Raw genomic sequence first — 24237 nt, forward strand, 5'->3', positions numbered from 1 at the left:
GCAGATACATAAATACAACATTAAAAATGGGCTTTTATAACTGTTACATTTCTGGTGAGATAAAAATAGCTGACATCCAGTGGGTGCAGAGCAGCCACAGGGCTGGGGAAGCCGCCCTCGGGTGCGACCCCCACGCTCGTCCTTTTCCAGCTGCTGCTTTTCAGCCACGACCCTGCACTGCTGGACACTGAGCACTGCGGGGGAACTGCGTGGCAGGGGATGCCAGGGGCTCCGACTCCCTCTAGTTCCAACAATCACCCCTTTCTTTCAGTGAAAATATTCCTTTATTAGGAGTTTCTGCCTTAAGAAACAAGCCGGCACAAATGCCAAGGCTGGGGTTGGCTTTGAAGACCGGCCTTGCTCCCAGCACTTTTCCATTAAGAAGCTGAACCCAGGGGTCTGTCCAGGCTGGGGCAGGAACTGTGGGACCAGAAGCCACAGTGCACCCTGCATTCCTGCCTGCCCCCACAGCTAGCTTGGGAGAATCCACAGCCGGGAGCTCCCATGGGGGACCCAGAAGCCAGTCAACCTGTTCTGCCTGCACACAGAGACCCCTGAGCTGGTGCCCAGAGCCTACCATGCCCCTCTGCCTACAGAGGCCCGTAGGCCTAGGAGTGCCCGGATGGGGAGGCAGGGATGGGGCAGTGAGCCACGCTGAGCCACATCACAACCCACCGAGTGCCAGGCCCGGCCCCGCTAATGACATAAAGGTGAGCAAGAAGACACCAGAACAGCATCAAGTAGAGTTTGAGAGAGTAAGCAGAAAAACAACAGACTTCACAGAGATAAAAGATACTCTTGACTAAATTAAAAATATCCTGGAGACACACGACAGCAGCTTTGAAGAGGCAGAAGAAAAAGCAAGCTGGAAGAAATGACCATTGAACTCAAATGCACAAAAGAACAAGTGGCCAAAAAGACGGAAACCCTGGAACTGGATCGCAAGGAAATGAAGAGCACAAAGCACATACATATAAGAATCACTGGTGCCCCAGAAGGAGAAGAGCTGAGTAAAGGGCTAGAAGATTAGTTGGGGAGATAATGGGGGAAAGCACTCCAGCCCTTAGAAAGCACATACGCATATGCAAAGAAAAGAAGCCCAATGAACCACAAATAGGATAAATCCAAAGAAGCCTACTCCAAGACATATACTAGTCAGACTGTCAAATGCTGAAGAGAGGCAGAAAGTCCTGAAAGCAGCAAGAGAAAAGTGACTTATCACATACAAGGGAAGAAACAGAAGACTGAGTTCAGACTACTCAAGAGGCACCATGGAGGTGAGAAGGCAGTGCTATAATATATTTATGATCCTGAAAGAGAAAGACTTCAAGCCAAGAATTCTTTACCCAGCTAAGCTGCACTTCAGAAGACCAGTGGATAAACAAAATGTGGTACGTACAGTTGATGGAGTACTATGAGCACGTAGATAAAATGATGTCCCAAGGCATATGACAGGGTGGGCCACGGTGACTCAGTGGCAGAGTCCTCACCAGCCATGCTGGAGACCCGGGTTGGATTCCCAGCGCCTGCCCATGCGAAAAGAAAGAGAAGAACAAAAAAACATATGACAATGTGGATGAAACTTGAGGACATAATGTTGAGTGAAAGAAGTCTGAGACAAAAGGACAGACACCGTATGATTTTCTCATTATGGCTTCGATAAAGCCACCAGTGTTTTGGAGCAGATAGAAGGAAAAATCTGAGATGAGGGTATGGTGGCCCTCATGACAAACTCTGGGACCAGTCCTGTGGCTGCTTGTTGAAGTGTGGTTTGAAATTATTGAGTTTTCTTTCTTTGCTTTGCATATATATGCTATATACTACAAAATAAGATACAAAAATAACTCAGGCAGCTATAGTACCATCAGATAAAACAAATTCCTGAAATCAAAAATTTGAATATGTTTCTAACAAAGTCACGACTATAGCCAAGCTCCTATCTGTGACTACTTTCTACTTGATATTTTGAGAATGTATACTTGTCACTGTTAATCAAACGGGATTGAAGATAATGTATAATGTTGAGAACCTAAGAAACTTTGATATCTGTCTCTATAGATTTTTCCTTCCTTCCTTTAATTTTAAATAGGTTCATGAAAATTACAGTGCAAACACAGGTTTCACGATCATTATTTGGATACTTGATTTAAACATGCCTAAGGTCGGGCTCATGAAGATATTCATTTTCGGGGGCTCTAAGCGTACTGTCTGTTTCTTAAATTTTTTTTTTAACGTCAACATCACCTTCATTCTTAAAGGACACTTGTGTTGGATACAGAATTCTATATAGACTGCCTCCTGTTTGAACAATGAAGAGTCCACCGTCCTTTGGTGTCTGTTGTTTTCTGCTGAAGGGTGAGCTGCCAGTTTAATTGTTCATTTTGCACTACTCTTCTTCTCCTGGAAGCTTGTCAGATTTCCTCCATCTAAGGTTTTCTGCAGCTTTACTATACAGCTAGGACTGGGATTTTACCTTAACGTTGGAATGAATGAATGAGTTCAATTCACCTGAATTCATTTAACTCATTCATTCATTCTCCGTTCTTACTCCCCGCCTACCTCTGGAGCCCAGGACCTGGTCCCCGTCTCGGGGAGGTCTGGGGTGGAGGAAGGTCCAGGGCGAGAGGCGGAGATGGGCCTCAGGGTTGTGGAGAAACTGACACCCTGCGTGGGAAAGGAAGAGCCGCCAAGACGGGAACCGCAAGCACCCTGAGGGGAGCCCACCCGGGAGTGGGAGGAGGGAGCGACTGTGCCCCGCCCCTGGGGGTGGGGGCTGACAGCTACTGGCCCCACCCCTCAGAGGTGGGCAGAGACAACCGTCCCGCCCCACCCCCAGAGTGGGTGGAGACGACTCTGCAGCTGGCCTTCATTGTGAGCTCACACTCCAGGCCCCGCCCCCTCCCCCCATCAATCTTCTCCTCGCCCAATAGGCTGGGAGAATGAGGCCACGCCCACAGGCCTTGCTGCCTAGCACCTCCCTGGTCCCTCCCTTCCCTGGCTCAGTCCCACGTCGCTGGGGTAGCTAGTGGATGCAAGTTCACAGTGGTTGCTGGATTAGATGATGGCCGAGATGTCGGAAGAAGCCCGACGGCAGACACTGGCTGCGCTCGGAAAGAAGTTCCGCGCGAGTCCCCTTCCCGAGTTCTCGGGAGCAACCCGACAGCAGAAATTGGCCAGGGCCAGAGAAATGCTACTTGAATTTCAGCGGAGAAACAATCTCCCCATTCCACCAAGAGCAAAGAAGAAAAAAACACCAAAGCTGGCCCTGAAACACCAACATCTGCTCGCCACTCATCTGAGGATGCGCCAAAAGACCACGCCACTCCTGCTTCACCTGGCGATGACACCACCCCTCCTGGCAGTGCCCATCCCGCCTGTGCTAGTTCTCCATGTACGAGTGGCATGGCATCACCTGGGGACTATGATGCCGAAAGAAGTCCTCTTCCCTCGGAGGAAAGCAAGACCACGTCATCTACCGAGAGCCGGCAACAGGTTTCACGACCCCTTCACGGTCTCCTGCCCGATGCCTCATCCAACATCAGCGGGAAGGACCAGACATCCTCAAATGACATGAAGAATCTAGAGAGCCGATACCAAGACCCATCACTGGGCCGGGATTCCAGCAGCCCTACACACGATCGACTCACAAAGAAGATACAAGAGTTGAACCAGAAAAAACAAGATGCTTTGGATCAACTGGAGATAGTCAAACAAGAGTTCAAACAAAAGCTAATGAAGGAGCAAGGAGCTCTAAGACAACAGCTGCAAGAACACACTCAGACAATTGCGACTCCAGTGTCTGACAGGCTGACTTACACACAGCCCTTCTGCACACTCGACAGGCTCTCAGACAGAAAGCAGGAGAGGCAGAGGATCGTGGAAATCGCTTGCAGTCTTCAAGGGGACGTGTAAGTGAGCTGGAGCAGACACTGTGCGATGTCTCCGCTCAGCAGAAGCAGGTGGACAAGACCAACCAAGAGCTAACTGAAGAACATGAGAACCTGAAAGTAGAGCTCTGCACACAAAGCAAAAGCAATGAGGCCCTGAAGCAATGTAACTCAGAGTTAGAAGAGAAACTTCGGGTTCTGCTCATGGAAAAGTCAGCCATGCAGCGAGGGATGGAGGAGCTGCACAAGAAGCTGCAGATGAGGGAACTTGCAAAACCGCCACCACTGCAACCTGGAGGTCTTAACGACAACCAGCAGCTACGGCAGACCCTGGAGGAGCGGGCAACCCCACCCCAGAAGCCCCCAGCCGGGCCCTCCGAGATGGAGCAGCGGCTGCAAGCCGAGGCTAGCGAGCTGCAGAAGAAACTAGAGCACCTAGCAGGGCAGCTGCAGGCCCAAGTGAAGGACAATGAGGGCCTAAGCCGTCTGAATCAGGAGCAGGAGGTGAAGCTGCTGCAGCTGGAGCGGGAGGCTGAACTCTGGGAAGAGCAGGCGGCAGATTGCAAACACATTCTGGAGACCATGGAGAGCGACCGCGTCACCATCGGCCGTGCTCTGTCCCAAAACCGTGAGCTCAAGGAGCAGCTGGAAGAACTACAGAATGGCTTTATCAGGCTGAGCAATGAAAATATGGAGGTGACCAGTGCCCTGCATTCAGAACAATATGTTAAGAAAGAGCTGGCCAAGAAGCTGGGAGAGCTGCAGGAACACCTGGCAGAACTCAAAGAGATGATGGAACTCAAGAGCAAAGAGGCTCAGGCTTTGCAAGAGCAGCGTGACCAGTACCTGAGCCACCTGCAGCAGTATATAGTTGCCTGTCAGCAGCTCGTGGCTGCCTATCAGCAGCTAGCCACCGAGAAGGAGATGCTGCAAAAGCAGTTAGTGCTGCAGACCCAGCGGGTGGAAAAGCTGCAGCACGAGGAAGCTCAGAGCCAGGCTATGGCTGAGATGATGTGCCAGGAATTGCAGGGGACTCAGGAGTGCCTGGAAGCTGCCAACCAACAGAACCAACAACTGCAGACCCAGTCGGGCCTCATGACCCTGCCTGGGGAAGGAAATGCCATAGAGAGTGAGCAAGCAGATGAAGACGAGCAGCATCCACAGCTGAGCATCCCTGAAGACCTAGACAGTTGAGAGGCCATGGTGGCACCTTTAAAGTCAGCCCTAGCTAGTGCTAAAGAGGAGGAGGCACGTCTTCACAGGCAGCTGAAGGAGCAAAAGCGACGCTGCCAGCACCTGGCTCATCAGGAGACCTCATCCCAGTGTGAGCCAGAGGCATTCCCTCCCACTTGGACCAGTGGGGAAAGTGTATCAGGGGACATCAATCAGGCTCTGCAAGGGGCTATGAAGAAGCTGCAGCACCGCTTTGCTGAAATTACACAAGATCAACTAGATTTGAAGGATCAGATGGAAGAGCTTGAACATCGCTGCCTGCAGCTATCTGGAGAGATAGACACAATTGGTGAGTGCATTGCCCTCCACCAAAATCAGAGGGCAGTGATGAAGGAGCATCACCGTCTACAGGAGGACATTAGCTGCATAGCAAATGACAAGGAAGACATGACGGTGCAACTGCTCGAGATGCTGGAGCTCAACAAAACACTTGTTGGTGAGCATAAAGGACAGCATGGCATGTTTCTGGCAGCTGCCCAGAGCCCTGCTGGTCAGGACACAACAGCATCCCCAGCCCCCCAGGAGCTTGGAGCCGACACGGACAGGACATTCCTGGGGGGAACCTAGCAGATGATGTGGGATCTGTTAAGGGAGAGGCCCTCCAAGGAAAAACTGTTCCCGAGACTTCCACTGCCCAGCAGAAAATGCAACTGCTACATGAGACTCAATACACCCAGGATCACCATGGCCTGGGCGATAATCCCTGCATCCCCTTCTTCTACCAGGCTGAGAAGTATGAAGAAGTGAAGGTTCTGGTCATCTAAGCCTGTCTCTGGCCCCCACTTTATCCCTAACACTCTTTCCCCACCCCCTTTCCTGACCCCCTTTACTACCACCCTTTATCTCTAGAGTAGCAAAGTGGGGACCCTGAGGGCCTCCCTTCAGCCTCTTAGACCCCTTGCTACCTTGGCCAGGATAGGACTATGTTTTAATTTCTGGGCTATGAATATTTAGTTCTAAGAAAATTAAAAGAAAAAAACAAAAAAACAAAAATAATGTTTTAAACATGAAAAAAAATAACTAAAAAAATGTATATATAAAGAAAGCAGGACATTTCCTTGTAGAAACCTGCTTGATGACATCAGGCCTTTGACTCTCCAGGTAGAAGAAGTATTGATGTGCAACTCAAGAATTAATGGGGATGAGCTGTAGACTTCCTTCCACCGCAGAAGGAGCATAATTGGTCTTTTTGGAATAAAGAAGTCTCCAGCACATAAACTCTCATGCCCAGAACTACCAATCTGTCACCTTAGAACAAGGGACTCATCCAAACCCTATTTAGAGGGGTGGATTCAGTCTTTATCCTCAGGGGCTCAGATGCCCCCTCTCAGAGGCACTGGTGGGCACACTGGTGCCGTTTACTTCAGCTTCTCTTTTGGGCAGTATTTACACATTTATTCAGGCAAGGGCATGGGCTGGTGGCAAGAGTGATGCCCCCTCAGAGTGTAAAGACTGTAACTGTGTGACATTTTGTATATTCTGGAGGCAGGACAGCACCCTGTTTAACAGTGGAGGCTGGGGCTGGGTAATGGAGTTTGGTGCTTTATTGATATATGGGGAAACATCTTCATTGATCTACAGAAACTTCTTTATTGATATACAGAAAAGCACAGAGGAAGGAGGTGGGAATAGGGTCTGCACCCAAGTGAGAACAGCAACTCTATTTATTGATACCTGGTACAGTACAGAAGAAAGAGGGGGAATAGTGTGCTTTACCCTAGTGATACTGATTATTTTTACTTTCACTTCACTGTTCATTCTCAGTAAACAGGTTCTGCCCACAAAGAAGTGTTAAGTGAACATGTAATGGATTTATTAACTTAATTTGTAAAAAAAAGTTTGCCAATATGCTCCCTTCCCCATCCCGCCATCACACCCTCCCCCAGTAATCTGGAATCTGTTATCTCTGTGAGTTTACCATTTCTAGTAAAGACTTACAACTATCATAACATTTTTGCCCTTGTGTGTCTTCCTTGTCACACTGAACGTGATATTTCAAGATTTTTCCATGTCATAGCACATCTCATAACTTCAGCTTTTCTCATGGCCAACGACATTCCGTTGTGTGCATGTACTCATTTTGTTGATCCATTCACTTGTGGATGGATGTTTGTGCTCCCCTGTTTGGCTATTGTGAACAATGCTGCCATGAACACTGGTGTTCAAGTGAAAAAAAATATTAAAATGAACAAATACTTGGCAGCGGTTTTCAATGAAAGATAGCCTTTAGGGTTTGATTTGGGGAGGGCAAAAAATGTCAAAAGCTGTCATGTTTGAACACTATGTTCAATAGGTTACTGTGACACAATAGTTGGTTCCTTATTTAATGGAAGTGACTACAGAAAGTCTTCTAAATTAATGGATGGTAAGGTTAACCTAAACCTCAACAAGGAATTTTATTCTGAATATATATATTTATTTATTTATTCTTAACATATGATCATTCTGTTCTACATACATAATCAGTAATTCACAATATCATCACACAGTTGCATATTCATCATCATGATCATTTCCTAGAACATTTGCATCAATTCAGAAAAAGAAATAAAACGAAAACAGAAAAAAAAATTATACATACCATACCCCTTACCCCTCCCTTTCATTGATCACCAGCATTTCAAACTAAATTTATTTTAACATTTGTTCCCCTATTATTTGTTTTTATTCCCTATGTTCTACTTGTCTGTTGACAAGGTAGATAAAAGGAGCATCAAACACAAGGTTTTCACAATCACATGGTCACATTGTGTAAGCTATATCATTATGCAATCATCATCAAGAAACATGGCTATTGGAACACAGCTCTACATTTTCAGGCAGTTCCCTCCAGCCTCTCCATTACATCTTGGATAACAAGGTGATATCTACTTAATGCATAAGAATAACCTCAAGAATAACCTCTTGATTCTGTTTGGAATCTCTCAGCCATTGACACTTTGTCTCATTTCACTCTTCCCGCTTTTGGTCAGAGAAGGTTTTCTCAATCCTTGATGCTGTGTCTCAGCTCATTCTGGAGTTTTTCTCAATCCCTTGATGCTGAGTCTCAGCTTATTCCAGGATTTCTGTCCCACGTTGCCAGGAAGGTCCACACCCCTGGGAGTCATGTCCCACGTAGACAGGGAGAGGGTGATGAGTTTGCTTGTTGTGTTGGCTGGAGAGAGAGGCCACATCTGAACAACAAAAGAGGTTCTCTTGGGGATGACTCTTAGGCCTAATTTTAAGTAGGCTTGACCTATCCTTTGTGGGGTTAAGTTTCATATGAACAAACCCCAAGACTGGGGCTTAGCCTAGCTCAGCTCTTATAGCGCTTTGGTTGTCCACACTGCTTGTGAGAATACCAAGAACTCAACTTGGGGAGGTGGAATTTTCCCCGTTCTCACCATTCCCTGAAGGGGACTTTGCAAATACATTTCCACTCACTGATCAAATCACTCTGGGATTCATTGGGCTATCACTCTACACAAACCAACAAAATCTCATGTCCTACCAAAGGTTCCATGTACTTATGTTGTTCAACCAACTATCTACATAATTTATATTAGGAAATGCACTAGTCAAAATATAAATTTTGTACCAAATAAACATTTTTTGCTTTAGTCTCACACATAAGTTGAGATTTTAAAAAATTAATTACCATCTATTTTCGGCACCCTACAGTAATGACTTCCTTTGTTCTTCCTCATGCAAAAACATTTTTTAAATTTGTATATTTAGTCACCATCATTATATACTCTAGGCATTCCTAGATTATACCATCTCAATCTTTATCATCTATCTTTCTTTGTGATTTCATTTATGCCCCCAGCCTTCCTCCCTCTATTATTCTCACATTCAACTTCATTCAGTGTTTTAACATAATTGTATTACAGTTAGGTAGTATTGTGCTGTCCATTTCTGAGTTTTTATATTCAGTCCTGTTGCACAATCTGTATCCCTTCAACTCCAATTACCCAATATCTTACCCTGTTTCTATTTCCTGATGGTCTCTGTTACCAACAAAATATTCCAAGTTTATTCACTAATGTCAATTCATATCAGTGAGACCATACAGTATTTGTCCTTTTGTTTTTGGCTAATCTCACTCAGCATAATGTCCTGAAGGTCCATCCTTGTTGTTACATACTTCATAACTTTATTTTGTCTTACAGCTGCATAATATTCCATCATATGTATATGCCACAGTTTGTTTAGCCACCCATTTGTTGATGGACATTTTGGCTATTTCCATCTCTTGGTAATTGTAAATAATGCTGCTATAAACATTGGTGTGCAAATGTCTGTTTGTGTCCTTGCCCTCATGTCCTTTGAGTAGAGACAGCATATAGATGGGTCCTTTTTTTTAATCCATTCTGCCAGACTATGTCTTTTGATTGGGGAGTTTAATCATTAAAATTTAGTGTTATTACTGCATGGGTAGTACTTTCTTCTACCATTTTGCCTTTTGGATTTTATCTGTCACATCCAATTTTTCTTCTTTTTACCTTTACTCTTAGTCTTCCTTTCTACACTGTTCTCCACACCTCTCTCTTCTGTCTTTTCATATCTGTCTCTAGTGCTCCTTTTAGTATTTCTTGCAGAGCTGGTCTCTTGGTCACAAATTCTCTCAGTGATTCTTTGTCTGAAAATGTTTTAATTTCTCCCTCATTTTTGAAGGGCAATTCTGCTGGATATAGAATTCTTGGTTTGCAGTTTTTCTCTTTTAATAATTTAAATATATCATCCCACTGTCTTCTCGCCTCCATGGTTTCTGCTGAGAAATCTACACATAGTCTTATTGGGCTTCCCTTATATGTGATGGATTGCTTTTCTCTTGCTGCTTTCAAGATTTTCTCTTTTTCTTTGACCTCTGACATTGTGATTAGTAAATGTCTTGGAGTACGTCTATTTGGATCTGTTCTATTTGGGGTATGCTGCACTTCTTGGATCTGTAACTTTAAGTCTTTCCTTAGAGTTGGGAAATTTTCAGTGATAATTTCCTCCATTAGTTTTTCTCCTCCTTTTCCCTTCTCTTCTTCTTCTGGGACACCCACAACATATATATTCATGCGCTTCATATTATTCAATTCCCTGAGTCCCTGCTCATATTTTTTCATATATTTTCTTTTTCTTGTCAGATTTCAGATGTCCCATCCTCCAGTTCACTAATTCTATGTTCTGCCTCTTGAAATCTACCATTGTAGGTTTCCATTGTTTGTTTTTCATCTCTTCTACTGTGCCTTTCTTTCCCATAAGTTCCGTGATTTGTTTTTTCAGACTTTCAATTTCTTCCTTTTGTTCATTCCTTGCCTTCTTTATATCCTCCCTCAATTCATTGATTTGGTTTTTGATGAGGTTTTCCATGTCTGTTCATATATTCTGAATTAATGGTTTCAGCTCCTGTATCTCATTTGAATTGTTGTTTTGTTTTTGACTGGGCCATATCTTCAATTTTCCTAGTGTGATTTGTTTTTTTTGCTGGTGTCTAGGCATTTAATTATCTTAATTAGTTTATTCTGGAGATTGCTTCACTTCTTTTACCTAGGGTTTTCTTGCTGGATGAATTTGTTGTCTATCTGTTCTTTGACATTCAGTTTAGCTTTTTCTGGACCTCTAGCTTATGTTTTGTTTAACAGAGGAGAATTTTTCAGTTCTTGTTTTCTCATTTCTTGCCCTGCTTCTATGGTGCCTTCCCCACCACCATCCTTAGGAGGGTCTACTTAGGTATTATAGACCCCAGCCAGATATTCCCAGATAAAACTGGCCTCCTATTTGGAGGAAAGAGTCACCTGCATTGGTTTTCCCTGAGGGTGAGACCCAGCAGGTTGAAAGACTTTCCTGTGAAGTCTCTGGGCTCTGTTTTTCTTATCCTGCCCAGTATGTGGCGCTTGTCTGCCTGCAGATCCCACCAGCATAAGATGATGCGGTACCTTTAACTTTGGCTGGGGAATGGTGGAGACAGAGGAGAGGTTGTAGGCTGGTTTTAATGGCTTCAAATTACCAAGCCCTGGTGTCTGAATTCCTTGAGAGAGGGATTCCACCTGAGTTGGGCTTCACCCCTCCCCTGGGGAAGAAACAGGCTCCAGACAAGCCCTCAAACGAGCTTGTTTCTGCCTATACCTGGGGCATTTGCAGCCTGAGGAGCTCTGCCGCTGTATCCAAAGGCAGTCAAGCCTTTGTAGAAACACAGCCACAAAAACCTCTGTTTCCTTTTTTTTTTTTTTTTCCTTTTTCCGTCAGCCCTGCCCCCTTGGCACCGGGGCAAAAATGAGTGACCTCCACTTTGACCAGGTTCACCTGGGCTGAGGGCCTATTTTTAATAGTTAGAATTTGTTAATTAATTCCACAATTGGTGTTTGGTTGGGCTCAGCCCCTGCTGCTGGTAAAGTCCCTTTCCTTTCCCCTCTGGGAAGCAGCTTGTGGGGGAGGGGCACTGGCCACCACGGCTTGGGGAACTTACGGTTCTAGGGGAATCACAGCCAGTCCAACTGGTTCATATTGGGGTATGCTGTGTGTCCGGTCACTGATGTGGCCCCAGGAGCTGTTCTGTACTGTTCCTGGTTATTTAGTAGCTGTTCTGGAGGACGAACTAAAATGTGCACATTGCTGAGCCGCCATCTTGGCCCAGAAGTCTCTGCTTGCCTATTTTGATCAGAGCATCCAAAGCATCATTTAAGGTTTCCTTCATAATCATTGTCGTAACTATAAGTACCAACATTGAACAGTGGAATTTTCCAGCTATTAAGGTCTAGACAGAAAAGAAAAACCAGCATTGCTTGGCGTGAGGCGCACTCAGAGGGAGACAGATGTGTCTGTCCCAGTTCTGCCGTGTCTGACCTGTGGGACATGGGACACATTACTTTACCTTTTGATGCCTCCACTTCATCCATTCTAAAATGGGCATAATACTGTTTACCTCAGAGAATTTAAAGGGATTGGCACAGAATATCCCTTCAACTAATAAGTACCATTGCCATGTGTTTCCTGGTTGTTGTTAGTTTTGTTTTCCTAATAGCTTCCCTTAATATTAAGATACACCTCACATACCATATGGGTCACTTCACCTTTTTCGAGTACACTATTAGTGGGTTTTACTATAGTCACAAAGCTGTGCAACCAACGCTTCTAATTCCAGAACATTTGCATCACCCCCAAAAGAAATCCCATGCCCATAAGCAGTCACCCCCATTCTCCCCTCCCCCAGCCCCTGACAACCACTAGTCTTTTCTATATCTATGGATTTGTCTGTTCCAGACCCTTTGTATAAATGCAATCATACAATATATTCTCTTTTCTGATTTCCTTCCTTCGTTTAGCATGATGTTTTCATAGTTCATCCATGTTGCAGCAGGAAATCAGCACTCCATTCCTTTTTATCACAGGATAATATTGTTATATTAATATACCAGATTTTGTTTGCCCATTCATCAGTTGATGGGCATTTGGGTTGTTTCTACTTTTGGGCTGCTTTGTGTAATGCGTCTATGAACACTCATATTTAAGTTTTTGTATGGACATATATTTTCTATTCTCTTGGGTACTTACCTAGGAGTGGAATTTCTGGGTCACATGAAAACTCTATGTTTAACATTTTGATGAACTGCCATACTGTTTTTCACAGTGGCAGCACCCTTTTACATTTCCACCAGCATGCAAGTTTCAATTTCTGCACATCATCGACTACACATATCATTGTCCATCTTTATGATTACAACCATCCTAGTGGATGTGTAATGGTATCTTGTGGTTTTGATTTGCATTTCTCTAGTGACTTATCATGCTGAGCATCTTTTCATGTGAGCATTGGCCATTAGACCTCTTTACTTCTGGATATAAATCCTGCATATGTGGTTTGCAAATATTTTCTCCCATTCTGTGAATTGTCTTTTCTGGGTGTGCTTTTAAGGTATTGTTATTTCTTCACCTTTCCTTTTCTTTTAAGATTGGGAGCAGTCACTTTTTGCTACTTTCTATCCCTGGGGTCTCCATCTGTAGTGGAATCTGTCCTTCACAACTGCTCCAATTCCCCCCACCTTCTGCACATTCCCCATGGCGTAGAGCCTTTCCATGGTAGACTTTTTGAAAAAAAAAAAAAACAAAACTACAGGCTCCCTACCAGATGCACTCATTAGGAGACTTGGTTCAGAATTCAGGGCTGTTCCTGCCCAAAGCCATGTGGTCATACTCTAAGCCAATTAGATACATACACAGAATACAGCAGGTACAAAGATTCCTTTACTTTGAATTCAATTAGTGCATTCTAGCTCATACACAATTTACAGTGTTGAGGTGATTTGAAAGCATAGTCTCTACTCCAATTTGTCTTCCCAGTCCTCCAATTATTTTAAAATAGCTACATTTCCGGCAAACTTGCAAAGCTAATCCCTACCACACTCAGCAGGGAAACCATGACCCTTTCAAATCTCTCTTTTCCCTGCCTCAGAGTGTTATTTTAGCCTCATTCTCTGTGTTCCGAAACCTTGGGGTCTTGTTCACAGCTCTGGCAGCTCCACTTGTTCAGCCAGAATGAAAAGGGATCACAGCAAATACAGAGAATGAGAGGAGACAGGCTACCTCATAAATAATTAGGCCTTTTCCACTGCCGTGATCATCCCAGAAGTATATCTCTTGCTATTATGTAAAAGGAGTGTTTGCCCCTTCCTTTATCTTGAGTTTCACAGTCAGCTCACAGTTGAGTTTCTGTTGCCTAGTATCTGTAAGGACCAGAGAGAAAGCGTGGGTGTGGTGGGAAGAAAGGATGGCAGAGATCCATCTTGCCGTGGTAGGTTTTCAGTTAGGAAATATTCTTCAAAGTCCTAAATTCTTAAAACAGATCTCTACCTTGTCATGCAATCTTAACCATATTATTTAGGTTTCATATTTCAGAACAACTTTACTTCAAGTCTCCCCTTCTAAAAACGGATCACAATTGTGACCTTAAGTGAAAGGATACAGTGTAGTTTATTAATTAAAAGCTTATTGGAGTGTTCCAGAAGATGGTGGAATAGGGTAGCTCCAGTTCTACCCTGCTCCAAAGAATAGCTAGAGAAGGGATGGGAAAGAGACTGGGATGGTGATTCCAAGGTGTAACTGACCTGGGAGGGTCTTCTAAACCACATAGGGAGGCTCTGGTTGCAAAAGCCGAAGAAATAAGATGCAGAGAACCAGAGAACATCCAGCTGGTGCAAACACCCTAACACTCCCCTTTCCAAATGGAAGCCTGGGGCCCTCAGGAATGCAGGAATTGGGAGACCAGTAATGGGGAGACCGGGACTGGAAAGTAAGCCAAGCCACGCTCCTTGAACTCGCTACCCTCACCAAGAAGCCCTGCCACCCACAACTCACCCCACACCCTAATGCATCTGAAATCCATCACCTGCCCCCACCCCACCAACCCCGCTTGTCCTCACCCCACACTCCCACCCAGAGCACCTGCTCTGCCTGCCCCAAGCCAACCCACCTCTCCAGCACAAGCACAGAATCTTGCCACACCCCTCCTGAGACTTGCCCACCCACACCCAACTCCTCGACCCCCATCTTCCTCTTCCCGCTCCTACACTCAGGCCACACCTGCCCCCAGCCCATACAGTCACACACCCCCTCCCCCAGCCCATACAGTCATGCACCCCCTCCCCCAGCTCTGTGCACATGTACATCAGTTTAGGGCTTAGCCAGATACACACATGTGCATGCATGCACCCCCATCACACTCCCCAGCTCTGGGCAAATGCTTACCTGCTCATCGAGGACACACTAGCCATCAGGCCACAAAGGCACAACCTGGGCCCTGAGCTCTGTGCAGGTGCACACCAGGGCCCTGCCCCCAGACTCATGCACACGCCCAGCCACGTCCTTTCCTCTACAGTGGGGCACCCACACATTCCTGCACCGACCTCTTGACCCTTGCACCACAACCCCCTGTCCCCCACACATGCACCCTTGCCAACCCCCCTGCATAAGCGCCCTTCCCTCCCCTACCCCACTTCCACCCCCATACCTGCCCACCCAAGACAGGGGTCCCCCCTATCTGACATCACCCACCCCTGACCTACATCCCACAACTCCTATGACCTGAGCCTCACCCCTACACACTCCCACATCCCCATCCTGGCCCCCCTGGCCCCTCCCCCTGCGCAAGGACAAACCCATGCCCTGTCTTCCATGGGCCCCGACCTCGGTGCTACCTATCCTACACCTTGATACATATGACCCCCATGCTCCATGCACCCACCCACCTCCTACCTGAGTACAGCCCCCTGGCATCCACAAAGCCCTTCCCATCTGCCCCTCTACGCACTCTCCCTCTGTGTCCCCCATACCATACCCTCCTCCTGTGCTCCAAGGCCTGCCTGAACTGTACTCCGCCCCCACAGTACCTGCACCACACCTCAAACTGCATCCCAAGCTCACAGACACCAGCATAGAGTCCCCAACCTGTGCCTATAGCTGTGCTGCGACCTATCACCACGCTGTTGTGCCCTGCCCCACACTCTGCTTCCTACTCCACATCTGTCCACAAATACAAAGCTTTAAACTGCTGAAAGAGTTCAACTTCCAAAGTAACCCTATCAAGATATTTACCTGTCTTGAAGGCAACAGAAGATCACTAAGCATATCAAGATGCAAACAGATATAGCCCAGCCTAATGACCAAATTAAAACACCGGAGGAGACACAGACTTTGGAACAACTAAATAAAATCAGTAGAATGGCTAATGACATAAAGGAGATCAAGAAGACAGTAGAAGAGCATAAAGAGGAACTTGAAAGAATGTATAGAAAAATAGCAGATATCACAGAGATTAAAGATGCTGTAGACCCAATAAGAAATATACTAGAGACACACAGCAGTGGGTTTGAAGAGGCAGAGGAAAGAATAAGCAAACTAGAGGACAGGACAACTTATTTTGAATAGACAAAACAGCAAATGGCAAAAAAAGTTGGAAAAATTTGAATTTGATCTCAAGGAAATAATGGACAAAATAAAACACAAATATAAGAATCATTGGTGTCCCAGAGGAAGAGAAGAGAAGAGAAGAGTAAAGGGCTAGGAAGACTGGTGGAGGATATAATTGGGGAAAACTTCTCATCCCCTATAAAGGACATAAATATGCAAATCAAAGAAGCCCAGTGAATTCCAAACAGAAAAAATCCAAATAGGCCTTCCCTAAGACACATACTAATTAGTCTGTCAACTGTTGAGGAGATGCAGAAAATTCTGAAAGTGGCAAGAGAGAAACAGTCTACTATATACAAAGGAAATCACATAAGACTGAGCTCAGACTACTCACCTGGCACCATGAAGGCAAGAAGGTAGTGGTAAGATATATTTAAGATCCTGAAAGAGAAAGATTTCCAGCCAAGAATTCTGTACCCAGCCAAATTGTCATTCAAAGCTGAGGGAGAGATTAAAATTTTCACAGACGAACAAATCTTGAAATAATTTGTCAACAAGAGAACAGCCCTACAAGAAATACTAAAGGTAGTTCTGCTAGTTGAAAAAAAAATAAATACAGGAGAAGGAAGTCTGGAGCAGGGCACAGAATTGAAGAGTACCATTAAGAGTAACTTAAAGGATGAAAAGAGAAAGAATACATAGATCTGACTAATAAAATAAAAATGATAAGATGATGGATTCAAGAAATGCCTTTACAGTAATAACTTTGAATGTTAACAGACTAAACTAGCAATTAAAAGATACAGATTGGCAGAATGAATTAAGAAATATAATCCAGCTATATGCTGCTTACAAAAGACTCATTTTAGATACAAGATTACAAATAGATTGAAAGTGAAAGGATGGAAAAAGATTTGCCACACAATCTGTAACCAAAAGAAAGCAGAAGTAGCTATACTAATATCAGACAAAATAGACTTTAAATGTAAAGACATCGTAAGAGGCAAGAAGGACACTATGTATTAATTAAAGGGACAATTGACCAAGAAGAAATAACAATCATAAATGTTTGTGCTTCCAATCAAGGTGCTCCAAAGTATATAAGACAGACATTGGTAAAACTGAAGGGAACAATAGACATTTCAACAATAATATTAGGAAACTTCAATACACCACTCTCTTCTACACATAGAACAACCAGACAGAAGATCAACAAAGAAATCAAGAAATTAAACAATGTAATAAATGAAATAGACCTAACAAACATATATAGCTCATTACATGGCAAAACGTCAGGATATACTTTCTTCTTTAGTGCTCATGGGACATTCTCCGGGATAAATCATATGCTAGAGCACAAAACTGGTCTTTATAAATAGAAACATTGAAATTATTCAAAGCACTTTCTCTGATCACAGTGGAATGAGACTGGGAATCAATTACCACGAAAGAATGAGAACTTTCACAAATACATGGAGATTAAATAACACACTCTTAAACAGCCAGTGGTCAAAGAAGAAATTGCTAGAGAAATTGGTAGCTATCTGGAGATGAATCAAAAATGAGAATACAACATATAAGAATCTACGGAATGTGGCAAAGACTGTGCTGAGAGGGAAATTCATTGCCCTAAATATCTATATTAAAAACAAGAAAGAGCAAAAATCGAGGACTTAACTGCTCACGTGGAGGAACTTGAGAAAGAACAGCAAATTAACCCCAAAGCAAATGGAAGAGAAATAACAAACATTAAAGCAGAATTAAATGAATGGTAGAACAAGAGAAAGAATCAATAAAACCAAAAGTTGGTTCTTTGAGAAAATCAATAAAATTGATGGGCCACTAGCAAGTCTGACAAAGGGAAAATAGAAAAAGGATGCAAATAAATAAAATCAGAATGAGAGAGGGGTTGTAAAGCCCCTTAAGAAATAAAAAAAAGTCCTGGGGCCACGGTGGCTCAGCAGGCAAGAATGCTTGCCTGCTGTGCCAGAGGACTCGGGTTCAATTCCCTGTGCCTGCCCATGTAGAAAAAAAAAAAAAAGTCCTAACAGGGTACTACAAACAACTATATGTCAACAAACTAGAAAACTTAGATGAATTGACAAGTTCCTGGAAACGCATGATCAAGCTATACTGACTCAAGAAGAAATTGAAGATCTCAACAAGCCAATCACAAGTGAAGAAACTCAATCAGTCATCAAAAATTTTCCTACAAAGAAAAGCCCAGGGCCAGATGGCTTCACAGGGGAATTTTATTAAACATTCCAAAGAGAACTAACACCACTCCTTCTCAAACCTTTCCAAAAAATTAAGGAAAAAGGAACTCTACCTAACTCATTTTAAGAAACCACCATCACTTTAATACCAAAACTGGGTAAAGATACTATAAAAAAGGAAAACTATAGGTCAATCTCCCTAATGAACATAAATGAAGAAATTCTCAATAAAATACTAGCAAATCAAATCCAACAACACGTTAAAAGAATTAAACATGTTTCTATACACAAGCAATAACCTAACTGAGAAGTCAATTTTGGAAAATATTCCATTCAAAATAACAATTAAAAAGTCAAGTATATAGGAAGGAACTTAACTAGGGATGTAAAGGACTTGTACACAGAAAACTACATAACATTGCTAAAAGAAATCAAAGAAGATCTAAACATGTGGAAAGACATTCTCTGCTCATGAATAGAAAGATTAAATATATTCAAGATGTTAATTCTACCCCAATTGATCTACAGATTCAATGCAGTACCAATAAATAATTCCAACAACTTACTTTGAAGAATTGGAAATGTTAGTTACCAAATTCTTCTGGAAGGGTAAGAGACCTCAAATAGTTAAAAGCATCCTAAAACAGAAGAATGAAGTAGGAGGATTAACACTCCCTGACTTTAGAACTTATTATAACGCCACAGTGGTCAAAACAGCATCATACCGGCACAGAGATAGAAGTATTCACCAATGGAATTGAATTGAGAGCACAGAAATAGACCACCAAATCTATGGTCAACTTATCTATAACAAGGCCCATAAATCCACTGACCTTGCACAAAATAGTCTTTTCTATAAGTGGCCAAAAGACAACTGGATATCAACAGCCAAAGAATGAAGGAGGACCCTTACCTTACACCCTATACAGAAATCAACTCAAACTGTATCAAACACCTAAATATAAGAACTATATCATAAAGCTCCTAGAAGAAAATTACTCTTCATGGTCTAGTAATAGGAGGTGGCTTCCTAAACTTTACACCCAAAGCACAAACAATGAAATGGGAACTTCTCAAATCAAATGTTTTTGGTCCTCAAAAGACTTTGTCAAAAAGGTGAAGAGGCAGCCAACTCAATGGGAGAGAATATTTGGAAATCACATATCGGACAAAGGATTGATATGTCGGATACATAAAGAAATCATACAACTCAACCACAAGAGAACAAACAACTCAATTATAAATGAGCTAAAGATATGAATAGGCATCTTTCTGAAGAGCAAATACAGATGGCTAAAAGCACACAAAGAGATGCTCATTCTCATTAGCTATAAGGGAAATGCAGATCACAACTACAATGAAATAACACCTCATCTCTACAATAGTTGCTATTAAGCAGACAGGAAACTACAAATTTTGGAGAGGATGTGAAAAAATTGGGACACTTACACATGGCTAGTGGGAATGTATAATGGTACAGCTGCTATGAAAGACAGTCTGGTGGTTTCTCAGAAAACTAAATATCAAGTTGCCCTATGACCTAGTATAATAGCACTACTCAGTCTATACCCAGAAGGCTGAAAGCGGTGACACAAACAGACATTTGCACACCAATGTTCATAGCAGCACTGCTCACAATTGCCAAAAGATGGGAACAATTCAAGTGCTCATCAACAGACGAGTGGATTAACAAAATGTGGTTATGTGCATATGATGGAATATTATACAGCAGTAAGACAAAATGATGTCCTGAAGCACATGACAAGATGGATGAGCCTTGAGGTCATAAGCTGAGTAAATAATCCAGAGACAAAAGAATAGCTACTGTATGATTCCACTTTTATGACCATGGTAAAGGTAAACTCAGAGACTTATAATATACAATATAGGGTACCTAGAGATACACAGAAGCTAGAGATGGGTAAACAGGTAGCTAATGAAGTTGAACTCAAATGTAAGGGAATAGATAGAAAGGAAGGCAGTTCACTAGAGGGTCTATAAATCACCATATTGAAAGTGAACATGATTGAAAGGGGTTATATAGACCCATGTGTCCCACTGATTAACATTAGAAACATAAGTTATTAGATGAACTACTTCAAAAGTATGAATTTTGTACAAAGAGTGTTTAAGTTTGGGGAATAAGGGGAAAACTGCTTTTGCATACTATGGCCTATGATTAGCAGGAAAACATCAACAGTACTACAGCAACACCAGGGGTAAATAATGGGGGAAGAGACAAGAGTTAAGGGGAGGTTTAGATTTTCTATTTGGTGAGGGTGTGGTTATTGCTTATCTTTATATTGGGAACAGTGAAATTATCTAAAATTGAGAGAGTTCATGGAATGTTGGCTTTGGACATTATACACGATGCCTAATGAATGAAGGTGGCTGAATGAGAAGGAGATTGATGAACGATGATGTATACATAAGATCGAATATTGTACTGCTACAAAAAGGAATGAAGTTGTGAGGCATGTAACACTGTGAATGAACCTGTGGGACATTTGGTGAGGCAAAATAAGGCAGAAAGAAAAGAACAATTATTGTATGGTCTCATTTAGAAAATGTTTGTAAGAAAGCAGGGGCCTAGACTGTAAGCTCTTATAGCAGTCACATTTAGTCTGGAGTGGTAATTGTTATTTCTGTATTTTGAGAGACTGTTTATATATGTATAACCTGGTATTTAGAGATAAAAATGAAATTTATCAGGTTGGGATTAAGGTAATTTATAATACAGGGGTAAGAAAGACATTGTCTATATTATAGAACCTCATCTACTCTTTGAGACCAAAGGAAGAAAAGTTTATTTTGTCTGGAACCTAAATTCTCTGTAGCACATAATCTAACTCAAACTGTCTGGATAAATCAACAATCCAAACACGGGGAGCACAGAATAAGAATGAGGGCCTGTAATCCTGTATGACTTGGTGTAATGCCCAGATACATTTCAGAGTATATTAAGCAGATAATCAAAAAGTTTTGGCAATGTTCCTGGAGGGATGGGAGAAAAAATATGGAACTATTAAACTTTACCACCAGGGAAACTCTTGATGCTGTGTCAAACTTTAGGGACAAAACCAAATTAACAGGCCAAGTCCTTGATCTTAAGGTTTGCTCTTGTGAAGCTTATGTAGGTAGCTGAAAAGCTTAGCCTACCTAAGAGCTACTTCCAGAGGACCTCTTTTGTTGCTCAGATGTGGCCTCACTCTCTCTAAGCCCAACTCTGCAAGTAAAACCATTGCCCTCACCTCTACATGGGACATGATATCCGGGGGTGAATGTCTCCCTAATGGCGTGGGAGGTGACTCCCAGGTAAAAGTCTGGCCTTGGCACTTTGGGATCAACAAAGCCATCCTGATCAAAATGGGGAAAGGAAGTGCAAAAAATAAGGTATCAGTGGTCGAGAGAGTTCAAATAGAGTTGAGAGGCTACTCTGGAGTCACTCTTATGCAAGCTTCGGTTAGACATTGCTACCTATCATAACTTGCCAAACCCCAAGTTTATATTGTTATTTCATACAATAAAAGAGATGAAATAAAATAGAAGTTCCAGGGTGGTGCAACGGTGGCTCAGTGGCAGAATTCTCTCCTGCCATACCAGAGTCCCAGGTTCGATTCCTGGTGCCTGCCCATGCTAAATAATTAAATAAGTAAGTAAGTAAATAAATAAATAAAAGTTCCAACTGAAAAAATGCTTATTAGAGGGGCTTGTGTTGCGGTTATGAAAGAACAACCGATATCTGACTTACCCAACTATAAAAGCTGGAAAACAACAACAAAAACTTCCCCTCAAAAAATAAGATCAAAACATCAACCAAAAACCTGTTTGAAGGTACCCAAGGCAACTAAATGAGCCAGGAATTAAGAAAAGAAATAGGAAACTCACTGATGCTGGATATTTTCTGCACAGCCTTTGTAGTTCACGCTGCAGGGAATAGATGCTAAACAGAGTCCTTCATTGGACTTTAGACTGACATGGTCTCACTGCCCTGGGAAGACCTAAATTGGAGTTTGGGGCTAGCAAAGTGCTAGAGATTGAAGAGGAGGGAGCTGCAGAAAAAGGAGTCCCCCATGCCGCATTCAATTCGCCATTGAGGCTTGGACACAAGGCAGGGTGAGACACCAGGAAAACCAAGGCAGATGCAGCCATTCTAGAGAGCACTGCCAAGTCAAATTAACATATACATACCCAAAGGCACACAGTAAATAACTAATGAATGAACAAATCAATGAAAAACGCCAATGCATGAGAAGCCTCACACATGCCAACAGCCTTAAAATCATGATTAACTCAGACCTCTGCAACTAAGCCCCAGAAAGAAAGGAAATATTTATAGGAAACCAAATTATAAAACATGTAGTAGCAAATGTAAGAGGAAGTGTAATAGATCAGTATGAAGAAAACAAACTTCATGGGGACATGAATAATTGAAGAAATAGAGAGATATTTCTGATTCTTAGATAGCAAGGATTCAAAATTATAAGGATATCAATTCTTCCCCCATACAGCTAAGTTCCAGCCAAAATCCCCACAGATTGCTTGCAAAAGTTGATTAAAAATTAATTCTAAAATTAATATAGAAGAATAAATCTGTGAGAATATTTAAGAAATTTTTGAAAAAAAATGTAATGAGAGTGAGCAAGCCCTAGCAGATATTAAAATATGTTATAATAACAGAGATAGACCATTATATCACTGGAATAAACTAAATTCTAGATGGATTAAAGATGTAAATGTGAATAAGCCATAATAATCCAAACCATTAATATAATGCATGATATGTAGGTGAATATATAATTATGATTTCATTTTTTATAATATAACCTTCTTTCCATTTTGAATTTTTGCGTGCACTAAGGAGTGAGGTAGAAATTCAGCTGTATTTTTCCCAATTGACTAAATTCCCAAGTGAATTCCTGCACAAGTTACAAATGATCCTTCATCATATACCAAATTTCTATGATTCAATCATCTGTCTGGTCCATTACCTGTACTATTTCGTTTTTTATTGTTTGCATTTTTAAAACTTGTTATTGAGATATAATTAACATACAGCTCTTAAGTGTTCAATTTGATGGGTTACGACAACTGTATACATTTGTGGAAGCACCACCAAATCAAAATGTAGAACATTTCCATCCCCCCAGAAACAGAAAGATGTTTTAGCTTTTAAAACAGAAAAATACAGAGAAGAAAATTAAAACCACCCTTATTGCATCAAAGGAAATCATTAACACTTAAGAGTGTTCCTTCCAGAAAATTCTATGCATATTCTCTTTTTTAAAAGCAGTTTTATTGAGATACATTCACATACCATATTATCCATCCAACATGTACAATTAATGGCTTTTAGTATGCTCACAGAGTTGCAAACTCATCACCACAATCAATTTTAGAACATTTTCATTACTCCAAAAACAAAAACCCCATACCCTTATTAGTCACCGCTCAACCCTCCATCCCTTCCCAGGCCCAACATCAGTGACCCTTTCTCTACCCGCATTCTGTCCCCTGAAAACCTATATTCTAGATCCCAACTCCATGAGTTTGTTTATTATAATCAATTAGTATCGGTGAGATCGTACTGTATTTGTCCTTTTGTGTCTGCCTTATTTCACTCCACAAAATGTCCTTAAGTTTCATCCGTGTCATCACATACATCAGAACTTCCTTCCTTCTTACAGCCTGTACTATTTAGTAAGTTGTTTTTTTGGGGGGGAGGGGTGTGTGTGCATGATCTGGGAATTGAACCCAAATCTCCTGCATGGAAGGCGAGCATTCTACCAGTGAGCCACCTGCGCGCCCTCAGCCTGTACTATTTTAATTACTATCGTTTCATGTGTTTTCTTGTGTAATGGGAAAATCTATCTCATTATTTCTTATTTTTAGGTTTTCCCCAGCTAGTCTCAGTTATATATTATTTATATGACCTTTTAAATTATTTTATCATCACAAAAATATATATTTTTTTATGTGCTTAATTCACTGATACGAAGCTGTGACTTCTTTACAATGTGGAATCT

General features: G+C 42.4%; 1 pseudogene; it reads left to right on the forward strand.

Moving 5' to 3' along the window:
- The first annotated feature begins 392 nt into the window (after positions 1 to 392).
- On the forward strand, positions 393 to 6116 carry LOC143649521 (golgin subfamily A member 2 pseudogene; annotated as a pseudogene).
- Positions 6117 to 24237: the final 18121 nt, after the last annotated feature.

This window comes from Tamandua tetradactyla, chromosome 1, assembly GCF_023851605.1.
Source record: "Tamandua tetradactyla isolate mTamTet1 chromosome 1, mTamTet1.pri, whole genome shotgun sequence".
NCBI lineage: Eukaryota > Metazoa > Chordata > Mammalia > Pilosa > Myrmecophagidae > Tamandua > Tamandua tetradactyla.